This window comes from Maylandia zebra, linkage group LG22, assembly GCF_041146795.1.
Source record: "Maylandia zebra isolate NMK-2024a linkage group LG22, Mzebra_GT3a, whole genome shotgun sequence".
NCBI classification, from domain to species: domain Eukaryota; kingdom Metazoa; phylum Chordata; class Actinopteri; order Cichliformes; family Cichlidae; genus Maylandia; species Maylandia zebra.
This window is the reverse complement of record NC_135187.1, coordinates 13,358,743-13,380,549: the sequence shown is the minus strand read 5'-3', so window position 1 is coordinate 13,380,549 and position 21,807 is coordinate 13,358,743. Positions and strand designations below refer to the sequence as shown.

General features: G+C 41.3%; 1 long non-coding RNA gene across 1 annotated transcript; it reads right to left on the bottom strand.

Annotated features, from left to right (window-relative positions):
• Positions 1-5,983: 5,983 nt before the first annotated feature.
• On the bottom strand, positions 5,984-21,752 carry LOC143414735 (uncharacterized). Its single transcript, XR_013095431.1, has 4 exons — positions 21,627-21,752; positions 19,652-19,720; positions 6,837-7,016; positions 5,984-6,325 (listed from the first exon to the last, which is right to left on the bottom strand). It is a non-coding gene; the product is annotated as an uncharacterized LOC143414735 (long non-coding RNA).
• Positions 21,753-21,807: the final 55 nt, after the last annotated feature.

The following is a 21,807-nucleotide window of genomic DNA, read 5'->3' as shown; positions in this document are numbered from 1 at the left end:
TGAGCCCAATTGACCAGTAAAAGCTAACAACTGTTGGAGAGGCCTTGAAGTGCAAAGTGAATAATGAGGTCTCTGTATGATCTGATGTGGCCCATATTGTCCTGTGATCTAGAGAGGCATGTTCCAGCAGGGCACGCACACGCACACAAATGCAGACACACACGCCCACTCTACGACACTAACGAGGGGTCGAAGAACCTCTCCTGACACCTGGGGCTGGAGACACAAGGCATGCCACCAGCGATACTGAATGGAGAGGCAAAAAGAGACAGATGACATCTTAAACAAGCATTAACACGCAGGTACTGAACAAAGCCAGCTCAATCTCATTTACATGTCAAAGAGACGCACATGCTTCGGGGCGAGGCATATGTACCAAACATGTACAAATCCAAAGCATGAATGCATTACATAAGCAAGAGTGCACATATGTGTGGGTGTGACACAAAAGCGCACACTGACACAGACAATTGCACTCAGTCCTTCAGGTTGAGATCATTACGAGGAAGAGATTCTGCCAATTGGATCAACAACTGGAAAGAGGCAGAGTCACTTGTTTCCTGTCAGTCTCCTTTTCACCCAGAGCTCCTGGCATCCCGGCTCTTGGTTCCTTCTGAACAAACAACCCACTGGCTGCCTTAACCGCCCTCTAATAAACCCATCTGTTGGGTCATTATTGCATCTGCAGCCATCTGAACAGGGGAGCAACCCTGCAAAGCAAAGGCTGAGTGCATGCAGAGAGAGGGAAAGAAGGAGGATAAAATCGAGTCAGAGAGTTATTTTTTGTATTGCTGTAACACACAAGGAGAAAGATAGTGGAAAGGAAGATAAATTCAAAGCTAAATAAAGCAGGTAATGCTATTTATCTGCATTTTTATAGTCTTCACTTCTCCTTCTGTTGTATTATGAATGATAACAGAATGATTGTGGGTTTGCCCCCTCTGCTTTCCAGTGATTGTGACTGAGAGAATACAGTTTTAAAAAATGTCATGGACCTAAGTCTTGCACCCAAAGTTTTAGTGGACTTTGTATTCTTTTTATTTATTTGATCTTTTATTTGGTTTCATCCATCTTCATTTCCATTTGAATTGTGTTCAGGGTTTATTTGTTTATAGCTGCTAGTGTTCTCTATGTTTAGGTTCTGACTTCTTATTTTATTTTGGTAGCTTTTTGTTGTTTTGTTGTACTTCCCCTGACTTAGTTTCTGCATTTTTCATTTCCCGCCCGTTTCCTCTGCCCAAACTGTGTCTTTCATTTGTTCTTTCCCCCCATTGTGCTGTTTCCTCATGCATTTATCTACATTGTCAAGATTTTAATACTTTGCATAGTTTGATTTCTGTTTTGAACTTCTGTTTGGCCTTTTTTCAGCCAGAATAAAGTGCTGACCAAGACTTGCTTCTAGCATCATGCCTTTCATGATCTCACTTTAGATGTCCCACATTATGACAAAAAAATTAACAAAGAAACAAATAAAAATACATTTAATTTTGGACAAGTACAGTTACTTGGTTGACTACCACTTCTGTTTAAACTTACTCCTTGGATCAGTGTTTTTTGTCCATTATGATAAATAATAACGTGTCATAGTTATTATTATTTTATATTTCAGAAGATATTTTTTTAAATCATCCATCGATGTTTTGCAAATTAACACAAAGCACATCCTGCAACCTCACATAAATGGCACGCAACTCATTCCAAGGCAGAATAGGTGTGCTTTGCTGTGTGTGTGTGTGTGTGTGTGTGTGTGTGTGTGTGTGTGTGTGTGTGTGTGTGTGTGTGTGTGTGTGTGTGTGTGTGTGTGTTGTTCCATTAGCTAGAGCAGCCAGGAAGGGCTGGTGAGGCTTTAACTTTGCTAAGCTTTTCCCTGCCAGGACCCTGGGAGATCCCACTGTTCATTTATATTGAACTTTGTAGACCGGTGGCTCTGCCAGGCTCCCCTGCCTACTGCTGTAATATAGGAGCTGCTGGGGACCTGCACAGCCAGCAAGACCTAGGGAGAGAGACACAGATCACACCGGCCCTGTGGTTATTACATTTACCCGAGTGTGTGTGTGTTTGTGTGTGTGTGCAAGTGTGGGTTTTGCGTGTATGTGTGTGTGAGTAGAAGAGAGTGTTTTCCCATAGTTTTTACAATCTAGGTGCGATGTCTGGCCATTAAGAAGTGTTTGCTTGTGTGAATTTTGTGTTTGTACAATATGAATAATTGCAATAAAATTCACAACAGTTTTTGTGCGCCTTGTTTTGTGTGTGTGTGTGTGTGTGCGTGTGTATGAACATGTGTGTGCGCATGGAGCTGGCAAAGCTCCACTGTGTCCTCTCCAGCTCACACAGCCTCTGTCATAAACAGCCACAGCCTCTGGCAGGTGTTGCGCTGTAGTGCACAGATATGTGTTTCCCAAAGTGACACACACACACACACACACACGCACAAACATTAATAAGAACACATACAAGCACACACTACTGGAAATCCCCACAGGTGAGGCTTAGAGGGCAGAGTCAACACCTTATTATTAAAATGCACAGACACCCACATGTGCACACACACATGCACAGTGACAGCTGTTTAGAGCGTCTCACGCACTCCTGAGCTTTCATAGGTTACTAGTCCTGCGTCAAATTAAATTCCAATTTCAAAAACTTCTGTAATGAAAACACTTTTGATCAGAATGACACTCCTGCTAGCTTCCGTTTTTTGTATCTGCATATGTAGATACATTAATTTCCTTCTGCATTTATAGATTTAGCACAAGCTGACGATCTTATTTAAAACCAAACATTTTATTCAAAACTAATAATCAAAAACAACATAAATTAATGAAAAACATGTAAGATCGATGAACTAAAGCTGCGGCTGAACAATTCATCCTAATGATTCGGCATCTGGAATAAAAACCACAGAATCGAATGATAGGCACAGGACAGCTGTCATTCTAGCTGGAAGTGCCAATTTGGAATAAGAAAAGAATAAATATGAATAAAAATGTTGAATTTACACATATTAACATTAATAATTATACTGTCGGAGCCTGTTTGTATGATAAAACCAAAACAATGGTGCATTTATTTCAGTTACCTGGTGGTTGATGGAGTGTTTTCATATCAGACTTGATTATTTAATTTTCTGTTATGTGCAGTGAAACTTCACAATCAGTATTACAGTAACTTTTAGTAGTCGAGTAAATGTTAGCAAATGATAATGACAATCATTTATAAAAAAAAAAAAAAAGAACAGTTATTTTCTTAATTAGTTCATTTCAGATTACATTTGAACAGAAGCAAAAAAAAAAGTATTAAAATAAAACTATTAATAGGCCATGACTGACTTAAACACCTACCTCCTGTAGGACTCCGTGCAGCCTAGCTCTGTGCTTCATCCTGCAGTATCTGGATAGGTGGAGAACCTGTGCAAGCATCGTGTTTGTTGACTTTAGCTTGTGGTATTACAGCTAACTCAAGCTCTCTCTCAGCTGACTGTGCTTGAACCTAAGTGTCTGTGGATTGCTAACATACTAACTGACAGACTTGAGCATCACTAGGCTGCACGTGCTCCCCTCTGTTCTACCTTGTTTAAATAAACGAGCTCCAACAGCTCCATAAAGCCCAGTAACAGTCTTTGATTTGTGTACAGACGGTCAACAGAGCAGCTCACATCTCGGTGAAGCTGCAGGCTGAATGAAGATAAATCTACTCAAGACAACAGACTTCAGGAGCCTTTCTGAGTTCACACTTCTCATTTAATCCACGCACTTGTCAGTGTACCAGTTTGTATTTAATCAAGCTGGTACATTGTACCACACAATTTCAAACAATTTTCAGCTGAGCTTATCATTGTTGTGCTGTTATTTTTATATTTGTGAAGCATCTCTCCACTTTGTTTCTCTTTCAGTTATTACCTCACCTTGCCTTTTCCTGTGTTACATATCTGGATCAAATGCAAAGACATTTGCATACTCTGAATCTTGCCTTGCCTTTATACACTGGGTCTGGTAGATAAAGTTACTCTTAAATGAATCCGAAGTGTCTTTGAGCACATTATTAGAAATTCAAACATACTTGGCCTGGTTTAAACCTGAAAATATAAAAAAAAAATCACAGCTCTTCACATTCTGAAGAGATAATCCCTACAAAGCAGGGTGTTTATCCCTTGTCCAAAAATAGCAATTCATCAGTGACCCTATAGTGCTATTCTCTGTCCAGGCCCAGCAAGACAGCACTAAATGTTCAAGTGGAGGTAAGTGCCAGCAAGTCCTTTGACAATACATGCATAGTTTCAAGCTCCCGCTCAATACAGCTCCTCTCCTCTGAGGGCATAAGGGGCAGAAGCTGGGGGGAAGAAGGGGGAGTACAAGGAGCTTGGGGTGGAGGGGTCAGAGAGTGTGTGGCTAGGGATGCCTGCGTGGATGTGCACATATGTGTGTGTGTGTGTGTGTTCTGTCTCCTCTTTGGGGTTCTGGAGAGACACATAGTGCTCTCTGTGGAAAGGGGAGATGTCGTGTCTTTGCTTCAGTGAACCCTGCAGCCCTGCAGAGCAAAGGGCTAACAGGGAGGATGACAAACCAAATCCCCTGACATCAGCTGAGACAATAAGCACCAGCTCTAAAATCAGGAAATGTAACACCACAAGCAGAAAAAAAGATGACTGTATAATGTATATAATAATGACACAAGCTACAGCAAGTCGCACATGACACATGGACTTGCAGTGAGGTAGAACGTTTGAAACCAGACTAGATCAAATTCAATACTAACGCATCAAACTAGCTTTTGAAAAAGCTTATGGGAAGTTTGCACAAACACTCACATTAAATAAATACCCATTAGTTGTAGGCACTAAAAGGATTACCATGGTAATGTGTCGAAACACACTGCTATTGGGTTTCGATCTTGTTTGCCTGAATAACTGATTGGTTCCTTTCCTCTCTGCTCAGCTAAACAAAAAACAAGATTAGTAAATGGTGGACTGCAGAAGTGTCTGCAAACAAACAAACAACCAAATGCTGCCATTTGCACAGTGACAGGAAATATTAAGCTACGCTGCCTCTGTATATATGTGCAAGATGCTTTGATAAAATGCAGAAGTGAAAAGGGTCTTCTTGAAAGGCCGGCCTTGACACGAAAAGGTCACGCTTATGACGAGTTGACCTCAACACTGCGGCCGTTAGATGGTAAATAGTATCAGAAACTCAGAAGGGTGAGTCAGGCCGTGCGAGTTTGTCATGAAGAGGTGGTGGGGATGCATCTGTGTCCTAGTGTGTCATGACACGCAACTAATTAGAAGTTTGTGTTAAGCTGAAATACAAGCGTGGCAAAATGTGAACGTGTGTTTGATGATGGTAGTCTGACTGTGCTTCCATTGTGAGGAAATTACACAAAGCAAGTTCAGAGCTTATAGCAAACAGATTATTGTGAGGTTAAAAAAAAGACTAAATGTCAGTAATGGTAAGAGTTTTCTTGAAGGTGCAATAATAAATTAGATTGGTTAAGCAGCAGTTATAATAACAATTGCATACTGGTTAAATGGGAAATACGTATACATGATTTTCTTTTTAAGCAGTAACCACAATCTTTTCCTAAACCCGACCAGCTGAATGTGGCATATCTTAAACTTTAACCACTTACTTTACTCACATAATCTTTTAATTTAAAAAAAGTCTCTTGACATCCAAACTAATTCTCTCGTGTACTTTTTTGTCTTTGCCCCAAACCCTCTGGTCTCTAAGTAAGTCTTATAAATTTCATTTTAACATTAGCTCTGTGCAACATTTGGTGCCTTAGTAAGTATTTTCAGTGGTAGGATGTTATTCGTGGGATTAACTGTCACTGGAATATTCCCCATGTGCATGGTAATGAAAGAACATTGCACTCAGTTCAGCAGTGTCGCTCATTTATGGATCGTTAAGTCATGTTGGTTTTTGAACGCTGTATATAGCAGAAATAATGAAGCTACACATGCAGAACCTAGGTGAAAAGGTCACTTTATTGTTGGTTTTGGTCTGTTCGCGTTCATATTTTTTATTGTTAGAAAAGTAAATAATATCACCATACTTCCATACTGTATTTTCCAAATGCATTTCATATACAACAGCATGGTTTTAGCAATGGTTTCTTCAGTGCTTGTGTGAAACTCTAAATGTGAAGTACTTCAGCCACAGGTTCTTCCAAGTGCATATAGTTACAACTCCAATGATTCAGTGAATAGATGGAACAAAGACATGTAGTTGAGCATCCTCGTCTCTGACAGAAACAGATTCTTCCACACCTCTCCCTGTTCTGCCTGAAGGCTTCTCACAGGTACGATTTCTTGCCCTCGGTTTGGGACCTGAAAATGAGAATCTCTAAATTAGAAGTCGTGTCGGAGCCTGACCCTGGATTCTCACCTCCTATCCAGTCAGACCTGTGAATACTAGATCTGATCCATGTGATGCTGCCCTCTGCGGTCTCCTCTCAGCGCTGGTCTAATAGTTTTTTCTCTTTTATTTGTTTATAATAACCTCTGTTATGATTCTTTTTTTTCCCCCCACTCATCTTTCTCCTCGTGTTTATGCCCCAGCTTGCTATTTTATTGGACGGCCCCACACGTTCACTTCAACCATCATTGTTCATAGTATATTTACTGTAAGTGCAATCGTATCTTATACAATCCTGTAGATGCACGTCTAATATCTGACATATAATCTTAGCCTAAAATGCAATATATTTAGCCACAAACTTGTTTAAACTATTTGCATCTTGAAACTATATTGATTTTTAGGACAGATGGTGATGATGCATATGTGAGTGCACCCTGCAGGGTTCCACAGTGACAGGTCTGGGACCTAGCAGCCCATTACCACACATGTCCTGTCAGGGGGGCTCGGGTAGCAATCGGTGAGGTATCAGCCTCGAGACCGTCCATCCTGAGCAGAGAGCTGCTCTTCGGGAATCCGGCGAAACACAGCCAGACTTCTCGCCCTTAGTGCTCTGGGATGAGCTCTGTCCACAAGGGTCTGGGAGTGAGGCGGACGATGGCTCTAGATGGGAAGGGAACAGAGGAGTGGAGATTGTGAGGGTTAGCAAAGCATTAGCTGGCTCTGCTGGAGAGCTGGCCCTTTTGAACCAGGCAGCGACTGAGTAGTAGTGCCTGGGGCTAAACGTGGCACCTTTGACAGTGTCAGTGTGGCACTACAGCGGCGGGCCAGCTAGATGCTTCTGCTACATTAGACACCAAACGGTTGTTTGTGCCTACGCTCACGCTGACTTCGAATGAAGGATGATGATGCACGACAGCCACGTATGGATGGGGAAAAAGAAGGATGACAGTAAACTGGGGGATTTATTCTCCACTTTATAATGTTGATGAAAGGAGAAACCAGTTTTGAAAACTTTTTTTAATGAAAAGTTTTTTAATAAACATAATGCACAAGGAATTTCCCAAGACGTGGATTAGAGTGCAACTTGCAGGTTCTTACATCATTAATCAAAATTTAAATACATTTTTAAAAAAGACAAATGAGCCTAAGAAATGTTTGACCAATAACCAAAGTGATGAAGAAATAAAGGGCAAAAAAATTAAGGCAAGTTTCTAACACTAATTTTCTTTCCCCCCCTTTATTATTTAAGTACCCTAAGTGAATAAAATGCTGCACAGATACACACAGAGACTGCAAATGACACACAACTGTTGATTGATATTGAATGCATAAAAACTGGTGTGATTGTTTATTCCTAAGACTTAGTCACTGATCTTGGTATGAGAGTCATTTCTTTTACATTCATGCTCTTTAAACTGACTGATTGGAGAGACTTGCAGAGATTATTTTTAATCATTAATTACCATATAAATGTATAGGAACAAGAGGTGAGTTGCTTTTTAAAGGACCCTCGAATTTAAGATAAGAGAAAATCAGAATTTCCTTACTACTTTAAATATGGAAGATTTAGCAAAAGTACCTAAACAAACATATCTAAGGTTGGATTTAAAGGCATAAAAAATACTGCTGTTTTTCATGAATGGATTTGTGTATCTGCTGTTTTTCATAAGTTTTTGTATAGGTTTTTTAGTGTATAGTTTGTACAGGTTTTTTGCATTTTAATATCTTGTCAGTTTGCACAGCTGCTAATTTGGCCTGGACAGATTATGATTTAACTGAAACTGAAAAAAAAAGAATAATCTATTTATTCTTTTATAAAACTACCTCTATAACATTATCAGCAATCCTTAGTAGCAGTGTTGTCATCCTCACATTTTTCTCGGGGTGCTGCCTTCACGTTTGATGCGTTGAATGGCCGCGCGTCTACTTCCTATACCAGCAGCCCATTATATAGAAAGCAAGCTGGCACTCTCTCACACAAACACACACGATAACCATTGACAGGCTTCTCTCATCACATTTGGAGAAAAAAAAACACGCTGCTAATGGGGGAATGAGGGACATGAAATCACTTTCAGCGGGACATAAAAGCGGCATTGTGAAGTGGCCTGGTGGTAATTACACCACACAGACCCATACTGAAGGAAGCTATTTAGCAATATGGCCCTGGCCTGGGCCTGCGCTGCTGATCTCATTTGGATGCATTAATTAGCTTGCTCTGAGCCTTGGAGCTGGGTGTTAACGCCACAGCCCACTGCTTGGCTGGTTGGTTGGTTAGTTAGGATGACTAACATGACAGTCTGTTCAGCTCTGTTGTGAATCTACAGGCCTCCTGAACTTCCTTACACCTCGCCATCTACCCCCCCGCCTCCTCCGCTAGCCTATCAGTCAAAGACAGCTGGGGCTACACAGAGGCCATGACTGCTATTCACCGCATTCAGCACGGTGGAAGCCACAGCAGCACAATACTCAGCCTGCCTCATTTGTAGACGCAAGAAACCTACCACATTTGTGTTGTTTCAAATAGGCCCGATCACAAAGATTCAATTTCTGCATTGCCGATGAGGTAATGTGAGAAATTTTAGGTCGCAGTAAAGCATATGTCACAGGAACCAAGCAGATCAAGAAATGTAATAATTAAATAAAACAAAATCTCTCAAGTAACTTTAGTAGTGGAAACCAATAATAAAAAAATGTCACTTTATTTTCAGTGTGAAAGTGCCACCTCTGAAAGGCACTCAAGTTCTCCTTTTAGGTAGCTTTTTTTAAATTACTCCAACTAGAAAGGCAGAACCTAGCACACAAAGTCGCATAACCTTGTCTGTTTACCTCACTGCCCAAAAAAGAAACTACAAACAGAAGCTAACACAGTTTGAGGCTGCTGTGTTGTATCGTTTTACCAGATTACATCCCGCATTTCTTTCTCTCATATCATGCTAGCTTTGTAGCATGAACACAGACATAACAACTGTAGTTTATGAGTAATTAAGCTTCTCACACATACTTTAATGGCAATATGTATGAAAGAAAAGGGAGGCTGTATTCCATCCTCAGAAACACGGCTGCTTATGTCTTACAACTCAGAACTTTTTAAGTCGTCTAAAGTACCATGCTCTTTTTCACACTAGAGCTTTTTTGAAGAAGGTGTGAGTTTTTCAAATACAGGATGTCTTATTTTTAGAATCCAACTCGACATTTTCTCCTGCTTGTGAGATTGGTGTTTTTTTCGGTGGCTTAACAGTGAAAATGCACCACAGTCACATGTTAAAACCCTGCTCTGCATGGCGATGTGAAGGCCAGCGCGCAACCTCATGTGTTGCATTAAGGAACAATTAAGGATGCTTAAGGAAACCCCCTTCAGTCTTGACAATCGACCACATCAGAGACACGCTTTGTTCTACATGCTCATGTGCCAAAAACACGCTTACTGTTAGATTTACAGATGATATCTCAGAAACTACAAGAGAACAATACTGTTGTGTGACAGTATTTCTTTTGCCTTAATAAGAGATAATAATGCTTTCGTGGTCTTTAGGCCTGATGTGTAACGACTGCATTTTGTGCCCAGTTCACTTGACCATTTTCGTTCCTGTCGTCCTAAAATATCAAGCAGTTAAACTATGCGTTGCTAGAGAAATACAAGAGTTGCTTCTCTCAGCGCAAACCTGAGCGGAGAAGACACAGAGGCCATGGTGGCATATGCTGAAGGTGAGCCATGCGTGTCAGCTAGGTCAGGCAGCAGTAGGTCATTTCCATAAGGTGCCGATGGAGCAGGTGATAGGAAGGTGCTGGCATGAGCAGGACAGAAGTAATGGGGCAGATGGACCTGTCTTGCACTGACCATGTATTCCTGCACCCCACTGGGGCCCCAGGAGGGGGCTGAGCAGGCTCCCAGAAAGGAGGGTGTCCCACTGACACCCTGGCAATGAGCCCTGTCCAGTCTTGGCCTGTACCCATCTCTGTAGCCCCCCTCCCTCCTTCACCCAGCCTCCCTCAGCACCCCACCCTGCAAAACACCCTAAACGCTGACCAAGCCCTCAGGGCTCAGGCCAGCCTCCTGGGCTAACAATGGGCCAGACAACAAGCTGCTCCCTGGGAAGATCATTCCAAGTGAGTATGCCAAGGTTTGATTTTTGCAGGAGGGCGTATCAGCACTGCAAATACGCAGCTACATTTTGAACGCCATTGCAGCTCACCTTAAGGAAAAGTTACTGCACTCTACAAGCAATGCAGGGGGACGCTTCAAATTCCCCTAAATGTATTTGTTTTCGATGTGAAAGAGTAATCTGTTTATGCAGATGTAACTTCTCATCTTTTTATCTGCTTCTTTGGAGGTCCAGTCATTTTCCGTTATGTGGCAAACACACACAGCTTGAGCTGTGAATTTTCTTTGCAAGGTGACATTTCCTGGCTATGTGCAAATAAAGCACACACAGAAACTCTGTCACAGACAAAGACTGAGGTAGATCTTTGAGAGAGAGATCTCATAATTTACTATGAAAGCAATTTAAAACAAGAGAAATGTAGTTCAAGTGTTTAAAAGTTGATTAAATAATTATAAAGCTATGATTAAAGAACGGCTTTTTTAAATTTCAGCTTATCTGGTGAGGTTTAGTTGCCGGGGCAGAGCAGGTAGGGGGTCTGAAATCTCAAGTAAGCACTTCAAACTATTATTCCCCAATAGAAACTCAATTTGCACCACACAGGATTACAAGTTGTATTTATCGACCCATAGCTGCCTCTCTGCAGCAGCCTGAAGCTTGGTTAAATCATAAGGGAGGAGGATGGTAGGGGGCTGCAGAGCAGTAGATTGGCGATAATTGGTTGAAGGACAGTATACAGTAATAAAGGGTCTAAATAGCCAGGATTGTTCCTGTCATGTTTCACCACTTCTATTTCCATACCAATTAAACCTTGTTGAAGCTGCCGTGATGAGAAAATGGAGGTGTAAAAGATTTGGAATAGCTAAACACATCAAAGCAATGCTCCACTTTTATTTATGCAACTTCTTCTTATGGAAATTTAGTCAAAGTTTAACACTTTTTGAAGCTATTTATCCAATGTGTCTTGACTGTTTTGCACTTTGGATTCAACAATACTGTGCACATTTTGGTATACCACAACACTTGGAAAATAAACATAGATAACGTATGCCTTATTCAGAATGTGCGCTGGCTTTCAGGTTTCATTTGAAATCAGACTTCTGATTGAGATATGGATTATCCTATTTTATTCACTGACAGAGCTCAACCAAACACAGAAGAAGACAGTAAGAGATGACTAGAGGGACAGAGAGATTGAGTGGTAGACTGATAGGTAAATGGAGATCAGAAGGAGCGGATGGGGATGGATCTCTAGAGATATTCTCTAGCTCTGCCGTCCCGTGATGAGCCACCTATAATCCACGAGGATGGCTATGTCTCATTTCAAAGTAAGATGGAGGGCTGTATTGATTCCACTCGGCTGAGAGGAGATCTGATTTAAGTTTTGAATGTGAGAGTGTGAGCTAGCCCACCCCAATTTCAGTGCAGATGAAATTGGCTTTGGTGCATTATATTCTTTTGCTGCCCAGCAGACCGTGCCGGGTGCAGTGTTTTGTCACACTGTGACAGATGAGGAATATAGGGTTGGTGTCACAGGCACCTGCACAGCTAGAGGGCATGCCCATACATGATGCCACAGTAAACCGTGGCCTAGTTTAAGTTTTCCCCCATAAAATTACATCTTCATCTGCAGCAGATCATCCAGGAACCACAAATCATTTACTCATTTCTGTTCATTAGACACAGTGTGTATAGTAGTATAGTATTAGTATAATATAGTATTATGCTTAGAAATATTGGACAGTTTTGCAGGCTACATCAGTGCAGGCTATTCTTTATTAAAAGGAAATATCCTGATTGAATGTGAAGAAATCAATTTGGGGAATTTTTTCCAATTTCATGCAAATGAACAAATATCAACAAAACACGATGCAGACAATTTCCAAAGCTCAACATTAGAATCGTACAACCAAACTATGAATTGATGCAAAACAGTGTGCATGGCTAGCTCTTATACCCATCATGTTTTGCTGACATATTCAAGGAAATCAGAACAACTAAACTTGAGGAGAATAGTTGGGGGCTTGAAATGGGGAAGACAGAGACTTTTTAGAATTAAACACTGTCACACTTCGAGACTTCTTACTTCCAATTTAAATAGTGCATGTCAATGATAGGAGTTCTTTTTGAAGAAAACAAAATACTTGTTTTGCAAGTACTAAACACTCATGAAATATCACTTAAACTGGTGATCTTTCAGTTCTGGAGTAGATTTTATTTAATGTTTTTTTAACTGTTTAACCTATTTTGGATCAGCTGTTTATGAAAAAGCTAAACTGACCATTTGCAAGCAGGTAGCAGAGTGGTATTGTTCCAGTCTTCTATCTACCAAACCAAACGCCAACATGATTTTTATGTAAGGAAAAAGAAATACCGTCAGGATTTCTTTCACATGCCAAGGATATACTTGTGGTTAAAATAAAAACGGAACTACTATGGAAAAGCATCTACACAGAGTAACATTTTAATTTTGAGACTGTTTAAGTGCACATCTGCTATCATTTTTACACTGTGCATTATACTGTATATCATTCAAAAAAACAAAAAAACGCAGGTGTGCACAGCTACACGCAGTGGACGAATGGTGTCTTCTGAGCGTTTGAAGAGGAGACAGGTCAGAAGAAGCCAAGACGCCACATCTGAAGAGCGCAGTGCCCCCCATATTGGCGAAGCAGGAGTCCCTACTCTGGGCCCGTGTTTACGTTTCCCTTCAAGTGTTTCCCCCCACGGCACTCCATCCAATTCTGCTCAACAAGGGAACATGAGGCAGCGGACTAAAATGAGAGTGGGCTCATGAATGGAGAGGGACAAATTGACATGTGGCGTTTTGTGAGGTGAGTGCCCAACCTCTCGACCGCTGATTACCATTCGCTAATGAGCACTCCTGTTTGTGTGTGTCTCTGTGTTTCCCTCTCCCTGCTTCTCTGCAGAGGGCTCCTTTTTCCTCTCCAGCTTTGTGCAGCTCCAGAGTGGCCGATGGACCATAGGTGCTCTGTTAATAGGGAGACGCACACATCAGTAATTAAAGCAGTAGGGGGCCTTGTACTATACCAAGTCCCTCCAATCCCCCTTTTTAAAGCTCGCCCTCCCCATATAATTCAATCCCGCCTGCCGAATTGATCATTGTGCGAGGCCAGTTTTGCCCCCGGCAGTTTTGTCACTTTCTAATGATGCTTTTCAGAGATGCAAGGCCGGGGTCCTACCAGCACCATGATCATTTGGGACGAATCGCTATCTTCACAACATCTGACCAAAATCCTTGCATTTACTCACAAGAAAACTCACCGACAGGTTGCTACACACAATACAAACAAATGCACAAAACACATCCACTGTCCGCTGCTGAAAATCACAGCGTACTGAACTGGAACTCAAGTATGTGGTTCGTGCCGCTAAAGACTACGAGGAGGAAGCGATCTCCAACCCTGATAACATATTTTTGCTCCTTAACTGGTCAGAAAAGGAAGAAATCACGGTGTATGATGGAAAACAATAACTAGTAGTAATGGACAGTTTTAGGTTATTGAACCAGTCTGGTGGAGCATATATATCCTTCAGGCTATTATATAAATAAAAAATATGAGAAGAAATGTCATACATGTTTGTACAAGTCTGTTATCTTTCAGGCCCGGAAATGCTGCCACAGGTTTTGAGCCCATATCTGACAAAGTGTCCTTATATCTGTAATACACGACAGATTCCCTTTCTAGTTTCCTTGAATCATCCCTGTTTGTCTGTGTCTATATGTCCCCAAGCCTCTTTATTCTGTCCTCAGCAGGCAGCAAGAATCCACTGGGAATGTCTCTCACTTCTGGCCCAACTTATTCAAAGTGAGCTAAAGACAGCAGGGAATTACAACTAGAAATGTTTCTTTTTGGAGGTACTGGAAACAGCCAGCTGACAGTTTGGATTTTTGATTTTTAATTTTCATCCATTTTTTTTCTATTAATGGGGGAAAATTCAAGTTAATTCATAAGATAATTACCATGATTATCGCATTTCATTACAATTTGAACTTTGCTTTGGGGTGGCATCAGTCTTTAAGAAATGCCAGTGTTATCGATCAGTCGTGTTCCTTCTCCTTCTCTCACACTGACACCACTTGTAGCTGTAGTTAATAGGGTGCCGTACCCTATTTAATTAAAATAACCCAGCCGAGGTGTTTTAACATGGCATTCTGCTTCTCTGAGCCATGTTTGTTCTGTTTCCTGCCCTGTTCAGCTCCCCCTTATCTCTTAGACCCCCTTGAGTATGGCGTTTTACATTTCTGTTTGTAAAACTGTCAACACATCCACTGGCTGTACTAACGTGTGATTTAGCGCCAACAGAGAGGAGGGATAGAGAGTGAGAGAGAGGCAACTGCATGAGATCTTGCACGTTCTCAAAGTGGAATATTTTTTCACTGTTATCCCCCTAAACCCCAACCCCACACCCCCAAAGATGCCTTGATGTTTGTGAAGAGCGTCTTTTTACCCTTTAACAATCGCGTACCCTCTCTTACTTTTCTCATGTTCACTTTCTGTAGCATTCGTCGCCAATATTTAACGCTACCGATGCCTTTCATTTGAAATTAAATATGACGGGAGGGCCGGGCTGTGAAGCGCCCGTGTCGAGGTGCAAATCAAATTAACGAGTGAAAAGAACATAAATCACCTTACGTACAAAAATTCATGCTGTTCTACTCTCATCGCAGAAAGTTCAAAATGAAATAGCAATGTTCAAAATAATTGGTTTAATGTGTGTCACTGAATAGTGTGAGTGAAGTTTACACCTGTCTCACTCCTGTCAAATCAGAAATCGCCCGTCATAGTTAATAGGTACCTGGGGGAAGGGATGACATATCAGGACCAGAAAAATAAACAGCAGCTATAAATCCTGCAACAAGAATCCCTTATGGAATCAGCTTATCTGTACCTACACGGCTCTTCCCCACATGAATGCACACTCCCTACACAAAGTTTAAAAAGATAAGAACACTCCCAAACCAAATGAATGAAACATTTACCTCAGTCAGATTCTCATCAAGAGCAGAAATGCTAATTAAATTACTCGACACATCTATAAAAGTCAGACAGAAAATAAACAAAAAACGGTTAAACATTATTTGGCAAGGGAAAAGAATTGCACCTGCATCTGTTTCTACCAGAGGTGGAAGAAATTCTGCTTTTAATAAACAGAAATACTCCATCCTGATTCTGCGTTTGAGATTTTTGTTTTTTTTCTTACTTTAGTTGGCTTTAATTTACACCTCTGTTTTGCAGCTCTGAGCGGGCAATTCAGTTTTTGTCCCTTTGGAGAGGAGCACTCGCAGCAGAACATTAGCTCATTTTAACGGCCAGTGTAATAATCTGTGCACCGGAGGGCCTCCGTTGGAAGCTCTGCTTTGCACTAAAGCATCGGAGGCTCCCCTGTCAATAACAAGCCAGTCACTTCATTATAGCTTCACAAGTCACCCATTTATTATCCATTGGCCCCATCAGAGAACGGCAGAGCGCGGAGTCAGATGTTACAACATATTAATCAAAGCTGCACCATTGTGTCAAAATGTAATTTTCTACACGAGGACTGCGGCAGTAATTGTTTGATTCGATAACAGAAGTAGATAATGTGTCCAGGGACACGACGGTGCTCGAGCGGATGCAAATAGATGAAGCTCGGACCTGAGCTAATGTTTAAATTTAAGATAACTGGCTGTTCTTTATTTAAAAGAAAAGAGAAGTGAGAATATGATTGGTGGGTTGTGCTCGAAGGGAACCTAAGAGGTGCCAAAAGACACTTCTACAATTATTACCGAATGTAGATGCAACAAAAAGTGGAAGTTTTTTGCTTAATCTAATATGTGTCATAACAAAAATTAATAGAGGAATTCATGAGAGCTTAATATTCTTCTGTGGTTTTAATGGGTTTCACTTGCAGGGGAATATCTGCAGTGTAATCTGTTTTCACTGTTCATTGTTTATTGCAGTTCTGTTTTAAAACTTTGGGGTAAAAAAAATCTGTAAAAAAAATTTAAGGTTTAAAGAAATCAAAGCAATATTTACGTGTCTGATCTTGCTGAAGGAGGGAATTTTGCTCGTTCTCAAAATTCACATTTCCTGATCTATCAGTGAAATCTACAGACCATCCTTAACCTCCGTTGAGTTTACGCATGGTCCTCTAAAAAAAAAGATAGAAAATTCGTTGCAACTTGGGGAAAAAAATTAAAAAGAGATGGCACAACACTTCTGAGAGCCTGAATGTGTGAATCCACAGACACGTCTGCATGAGCGTAGTGGCTTAGTGCCGATTATAGTTGCACCAAATGTTGAATAGGACTTTCAAAAAACACATTCACGAGAAGCTGTGAGAAATTCACTCACACCAGCAAATGCAAAAGCTGACCACAGCCAACTACAGGAGCAGAGCAGAAAAAGCCACATAGCAACTGTAGCTGAAGAAGAGGAAGGGGGATGCAGAACACCCAAACACAGAGAGACAAAAATAAAGATATATGGCTCTCATCACAGTTTACAAAAATTTGTGCAGATTTAAAAGAAGGGAGCGTTTGCAGGGAAGTGTTTTTATGAATGTTGGTAATAATGACATAACTGAGTAGAACAGTCTGACATATTTCTCCTTTACTTTTCTTTTCTCTTTTTTTGTGGAAAAACTAAAAAGCGTCAGCAAACTCAACAAATCTTGCACAGAAGCAGAAAAGCAAAATCTGACGCAATCCCGAGTCAAAGTTGCTCGTGACACTCACAACAAGCAGAGAAAGGCAGCGCGAGACCCCGACAAACCCCTTTCACATGTAATGATTACTCCCCTTCATTAAAACTGCTAGTAACCCTGTTAGGCTGGAATAGACTCACTACGGGTAATCGTGAAAACACTTTTAATCAACGCACAGCAACAGTAGAGACCTTGCTAGAATGCATTCACTCCAAATAAAGCAGGCTCTTTATAAACAGGCGCAGCAAAACAGCTAAGACCCTGATAAGACTCCTCACACTCTCCATGGCGAAACCTGCCTGTGAATGTCTCCTGACAGCTCCTTAGCCCTTGTTAGAGAGAATCACTTCCTAATGATTCAACCCAGCTTGGAAACATCAACAGACACAAAGTAACACTTGGGCATGCAGTTTTACATGAAGTAACATGCAGCCGATGCAGCTGACTGGGTTCGCCCATGTGCGGTTGTGTCCACGAAAACTTTTCAACGAGGTTCGAAACAAAAACTTGAAGCGAACAAAGAGTCACTAAATTCCGATAATTGGTCGGCCGCGAGATATATTTTAGAAGGTCGAAACAGAATCGCGCGACGAGTAAAAGGGAGTCGTTAACTCGCTGCTGTGTTCATAATCGTCTAAAAGTTTTGTTTAATCTGCGGATTTTTTTTCTCTGAAAGATTAAATATGTATATATGTAAAAGTACGTTAATCTAAAAATGTGTCATTTGAAAGCATTTTTAGGATATATTCTTAACATGTAATGTTTTTTTGTTTTTCACAGTCATCAGCCAGACTGAATGTTTGACTTTTCTCCTAGTTGGCTCTTGTGTGAGACCTTTACACACGTTAAACAATAAAAATAATTGGCCTGCATTTCTTTTACAGTTCACACCAACGAGGAGAAGAAAAAAAAAGAAAGAAAGAAAAACACCTCTATGCACACTGCGGCTGACACAAATGTATGCATGTGCTTGCTCATAAGCACCCACACAAACACACGCGCGCACACGCGCACACACAAACAGGGCAGTTGACACATGGTATATCAGCAGGCGCAGTTCTTTTGTCCTCTTGTTAGTTTTAGCCACACCAATACTCTTGGAACACATCATGCTTTTGTCCTGAATACATAGGACGCCAGTATAGAGAAGAAATCAAAATAAAGCTTTCAGGCTACCGTTTAAAAATCAGAAATCACGTTTATTATTCTCCATCTCATCCCTCTTTTAAACAATTCAGTGATTCCTATTTGATTTTTTTCCCTCCCAATTCTCCTCGTTGTATTTTCCATTGATCGCAGCGATGACAAAATTCAATGTATGACTAAGATTTTTCAAGGTCCCTTTCTGTGACTCAGAGGCGTTTATTTTTTTCACGCCGCAGCGGCTATATTTTGGTGATTATTTGTCGTGTGGTTTTTCATCTGTGCCTGAACTGTCAATTATGCCAGCAGTGGGTGGGGTTTGAGTCATGGATAATATGATTTTGACAGGTATGATTCACTGGCAAGGAGCAGGCATCCATGTGCACAAGCAAACACATAAACACGATGATTAAAGTTTACACATAAACATTAGGATGTAAAATCATGTCTGTAGGTCGTGGAGAGAATCAATTCTTTGCCCCCTCTTTAATAAAAGAATATATCACTATATAGGCCCAAAAAAGACAAACTTTCTCTCCTTACATGTACTTTTTTCTGTTCAGGTATGCTACCCACCCTTCCTTGTGCAAATTCATCTCATCCAGCACAATCTTATCCCACAGATGCTGTCACTCCTTCATCCTAGGTGTGAAAAATACGGCAGGCTAAGGTGCTACTCTGTAATCAGGCTGGACTGTTGTGCAGCGTACAGTGAGGCGTGCTGATAACCGCCACAGCTTCACAAGGCTGCGGTGTGACCCCATGGCCACGGGGGCCTCAGATGCCTCTTCGTTTTTCAGACGGTTCTGCACTGTGGCAGAAAGGCCCAACAAATCGCGGTGGAAACAAACAAAAAAGCACATGAAACACAGACATACACGCATGGAGAGCAACAAGGTCTAAACTCTCCGCCTGGCCTGGATGATGTTCGCAACGGGATTACACAAACGCTGGGATCCTGCATGGCTTCGAAAATAGTGAAAAGACAGATGTGACATCGGCTCTATTTTCACTTGCATCTTTTGGCAGCAAGGACAGATTATGAAATGCAGTCTTCATCCAATGCTCTGCTCGTGAACAGCAGATTCCACGGCTTTTTCTGTCTGCCTTCCCCACATGCTCTTAACAGTGCGCTTAACACCTACAATTATATATTTATATATATATATATATATTTTTTTTTTTTTAAGAAAAAGAAAACAGGACTGGACCAAATTACTTACATCTTGCGTCAGTCTGAAAAAAAGCTTAACATCTTGACACTAGCTTTTAGTGTGGGCTGCATCTTCACAGGAGTGTGGCATGCTATGGCAACAGATAAGAGTAGCTTCATCATACCTCAGGATCCTTCTTTTGAGTCAGTGCTCCTTGCTGGGAGAGGATGCCGAGCAGCTTTTGGGTTCAGCACTGAAATGACAAACAGTTTGAGTGATGGATGGAGCCGTGTACTCTAGCTGTAGAGTCCGAGCACAGACAAAAACATCCATGAAGCTTCGGGATAAAAGCTTTAGAAAGCAACCAAGAGTTCCATCATTTAGCAGTCAAAGCAAACGCACATGATTAAAAATTGTAAATATAGCCAGTAATTTACAGAAAATTTTAAATCAGTAATTTTTTTAAGTATTGAACAGTTTACTTTAGGAAATAGGCTGTTACAGTTTTGATCCAAAGTCTCAAAGTGCCCCCTAGTGGGTCTTTCCTGTTTCTGCTCTCAAGGAGCTCTGGAGAACATCTGACCCCATAATAAGGTCTCTGTAGTTCACTGTGCTAATTAAGAGGGCACTTTCAACATGGGATCACAGGATAACACTCAGTGCCTAACACAGTTTGAGTGCATTAGCTGCTCTCTGTACCACAACAAACTGCTAAGTGTCTGCGAGGGTAAACTGACATCACAACACCAATTCACTGCACTGATTGTAAGACACACATAACTCCAGCCTCAGCACCACGCTATGCTCTGAAACACACACATTTACACTGAAATTGTGCTAAAAACGAAGGCCTCAAAAGGCTACTCGATGCTCAATTTGCATGCCACCCTGCTGCAGCCAGAGCGATACTTGCATTTCAACACTGAAATGCAAAATCAAAGCCCAAATAGCAAATGCTTAATTCTTTTCAGTCTCTCGTACTGTAATTCAAGCGGCATGGAGCACAAAGAAAAAGCTGGACAGCTTGCATACAGCAGCCTGCAAAGCGCTGCTGACTGATAATACACTCTGTCTCTCCATCTCCTCATAACTCCTTCCCACAACACAACCTGGCACCTTGTCCCACTGGCTGGTCCTGAAGGAAAACAATTACCAGAGAGGCGGAACAACAATACCCAGAAAACATCTGCTTGTGCCGGCTGAGGCCATCGACATGCCTGACTGTGTGTCCCTGCTGGCTTAGGCAGGGGACACATGCCTGGCTGAATATGGCTGATGGGCCCGATTGTACGAGGCCCCAGTCTCCTGCTCCTTGTGGCGCCTAACCCTCCGCCTGTTTGCCCGCCGATCCACCTGCCTTTCTGACTGCCTGTCTGCCTTCTCTGGCAGCGGCAGCTCTGTCAGAACAGACGAGGGTCCGCCTGTTAGAGCAGTTGTTCGTTTGGGTAAAATCCCTCCTGCTTGGATGAAACAGAGAAACAGTATAGCAGGACGAAAGGAAGGCAATGAAGATAGCACAATGGACCCATGTTATGCATATCTCACGTTATTGTCCCATCTTTAGGGCAAACAGTGAATCTGTCTAAAATACTACACACTGTATATTGCTTACATATAATAGCACCTACTGGTTTATTATAGTTGCCTCCACCACACAGATAGGCTTACACTCTTTAACACTGGCACACAGATGATAGCATATCAGACACTTATTAGTTTGGTTGTGATTTGGTTACCATCTTCTTCTTTTTTAAAACCTTTTATAATTCAAGCAGCAATGCATTAAGCATGCATCCTCTTTGACATGCTCTTCTCAGAGTTTATTGATTTTATATCGCCACCTTGTGGCCATCATCGAGGCTTTCTAATTATTTGTCCACAGTAATTCTCAGGAAATGTACGTCGAAATTCGCAACACAAAGCTCAATTATATAGATTCAGCAGATTTATCAATCATTGTTTTGATTGGATTAAAGACGGCGTGTGTCCAAAATTGAAGAGTAATATTTTTAAAATAATAAAGAAATAATCAATGAAAAAAGGATGACTGTTTAACAGCTTGTATGTAAGAATTTAAATGAGATTCATTTGTGTTAGGTTACAGATTACTTGTAAAACATACCATAACCATATCGTTTCTTTTACTCCCACACACTTACCCTATTCATCCAAAACCAAGATCACCATGTCACCATGACGGTGATTATTATCATTTTAAAGTATCACAGCTTTGCAGTGCACACGTTACATAATAAATCTATTTCGACCTGCACTGCCTGCTTAGGTGTTACTGGCCCGGCTTCACTTCACCCCCAGCCGTGTAGGTCGGCCCCTCCCACT